Source organism: Rhipicephalus microplus, unplaced genomic scaffold, assembly GCF_043290135.1.
Source record: "Rhipicephalus microplus isolate Deutch F79 unplaced genomic scaffold, USDA_Rmic scaffold_117, whole genome shotgun sequence".
Taxonomy (NCBI): domain Eukaryota; kingdom Metazoa; phylum Arthropoda; class Arachnida; order Ixodida; family Ixodidae; genus Rhipicephalus; species Rhipicephalus microplus.
Window position 1 is genome coordinate 550,001 of NW_027464689.1, and position 2,500 is coordinate 552,500.

Sequence of the window (2,500 nt, forward strand, 5' to 3'; positions counted from 1 at the left end):
TCCTCTTACTGTGTTATTGGTTGCCTGCGTTCCGTCAAAGCGAATTCCCAAGTACTTCCACACCGAGGTATGGGAGGTGACAGTGATGGGATTATCTCCAATCGTGTAAATGTGTTCCGTGTCCACTTTGGCCTTCTTGTCACGACCACTCGGCAGTATGGTCAGGGTTCTGGACTTCTCAGCATTGGCCTGCAGACCACGCTCCTTCAGGTACCTGTTCAACGAGTTCAGCTGACATTGGAGGCCAGCTTTGGTGCTGGCGGTCAATATGATGTCGTCTGCGAAGGCCATTGCATTGACAGACAGGCCTTCACTCTCAAAGGCAATGCGAGCTGGCTGATCCTCAAAAAACTCGTCCAGCACCAAATTGAACAAAAGGGGCGATAGGGGGTCTCCCTGTCGCACCCCTCTGGCAGGGTGAGCAACCTTAGTGTGGCCTTCAAACGTTAGTACCGTCGTTGCTCTCGAGTAGAAATCGGCAATGTATTGACAAAAGTCCCCAGCGATACACTTCCTTTTTAGGCCTTGAATGATCGCTGGGTGGGCCACTCGATCGAACGCCTTCGCCACATCCACCGATGCCATTGCCAGGGGTCTCAATTTGTGCCTGGCCTCGTCGATCACGGTCTGCAGTAGGAGCAAGTTTTCCGCGCAGCCATCAACCGGTAGAAAAGCTCTTTGACGATAGTCGAGCTTCACGGTGGCCATCAGTCGGCGTACAAAGACCTTATGTAACAGCCTGGTAAGGACGTGGGACACTGTGATTGGCCTGTGCAGTGCGGCAGTCGAGGCCCCTGGCACTTTCGGTATGAAAACCGTTCGTGCATTGCATAAAAACTGAGGCAACCGTTTTTGCATCAGTAACAGATTGCACAAGACTCTCAAGAGGATCATGGGACAGGAGTGTAGCCGCTTGGCGGAAAATCCATCTGGTCCCGACGCTGTGTTGCGTAATGGCATGGCCGACTTTATATCTTGTGCGGTGATAAGAAATCGGGGATCGATCGTCCCACTTCCGCTTCGGCTCATTGTTGACAGGTCGTCTCCGGGGGGTGTTTCCAACACCACTCGCCACTCCTCCAAGAAGGCAGCCGGGTCCTCAACTTGTGATTTTCCCGTTTCATCCAGGATGCTCCTGATGCAATGCGACCTATTATGTTTAAATAGGTCCTGGCACATTGCATACGCTCGTCGTTTTTCTTTTCGACGACTCTCAGGATGAGGAGGTCCTGGCTTACTAGGGGCCCTTCTCATTTCGGTGAAAACCTCAACGAGGTATGATTCTAGGGCACACCCCACGTGTTCACCGTCGAGGAAACGTTTAGTAATTTCCCACAGTCTATAGGCTTGGAAAGACTGGGGAGGTGGCCTCGAAACAAGTGTCCGGAGTTCTTCTGCCATAGCAGCTCTTGGGTCAATGGGCTCGACCACATCCGAGTGTGGTTGACTGTCTTCCACCAGTGGATCAGCTCCATCTTCGCCATGATCTCCCGTAGCACCACTCTTTGCAAGCAGTTCCTTAACCAGAGCCTGGTAACGTGCCATCCTTCTGTGCGACTTTATACCGTCGAAAGTTCTAGAAGGGAACTTTTTGGCCATCCTTTGGTTGATGTTGTACACCTTTTCTTGCAGCAGCTGCACCTCGTAAATTGCCATCAGGTACTCTTCTTCTGTTGTCCATCGTGGCTTGGACCTCTCGACGTCGATGTCGGCGTTATAGGCCTCAATGTGAGCATGTCGCCTATGTTGACTCAAGCCACTTTTGGAGCCAAAGAGTCGGCCGCATTCAGGACACTTCGGTTCGCTGTCTTCAACATTGCTGCTCCCTTCTAGTGGCGGGAATGGAGCGGTAGGTGCAGCTGCTGTGTTTCTCATTTCGCCACTTGGGGGAGAAAAAGAGGAGGAACCTCTGCAGAACGCAGGGTCCTCCTCGCTGTCAGTAGTGTCGGACAACAGGCCAGACGGTAAACGCCGTCGACCTCTTAGCCTGACCCCTGAACCTCTCCAGATTGACCCTTGGCTGTTGCCGTCGGTCGGTCCGCGCACGACCACCGCAGTCCGCACAGCAGGTACTGGAGAAGCAGAGGGGGCCGTTTGGTCCCGATCAACAGTGTGCCCCAGATCAAGGCTCGAAGGTGTGTGCGTCACCTCTTCTGTTGGTGCCGTGACCGAATGGGGATCGGGTTCATTCTCCGCGACTGACGGTCTCAATGGAGTAGAGGCCGTCAGGTTAGCGCTGCTACTAAGAGCTACACGCTTTGGGCCCTTCATGTCGGCCAATCGGCCATGCGGAATGTTCCTTCCTTCTTTCGGCCTTGCACCTGTAGTGCGCCAGATTTCCTCACCGCTGACACCCACCAGCGGCTCGCACACAACCGCTGAAGGCATCACAGTGAGATCCGGCGGGCCGGGAATAGCCTCTCTGTCCACACAGACTGACGCCCGCAGAGTGTGGCCGGTCGGTGTGTGCGCCACCGCCGCGTCCAACACCTCGAGTGCT

The 2,500-nt window shown here is 54.3% G+C and overlaps 1 pseudogene; it reads right to left on the reverse strand.

Annotated features, from left to right (window-relative positions):
- LOC142790656 (large subunit ribosomal RNA) overlaps positions 1-2,500 on the reverse strand; it is an 8,499-nt pseudogene that overhangs the window by 2,565 nt on the left and 3,434 nt on the right.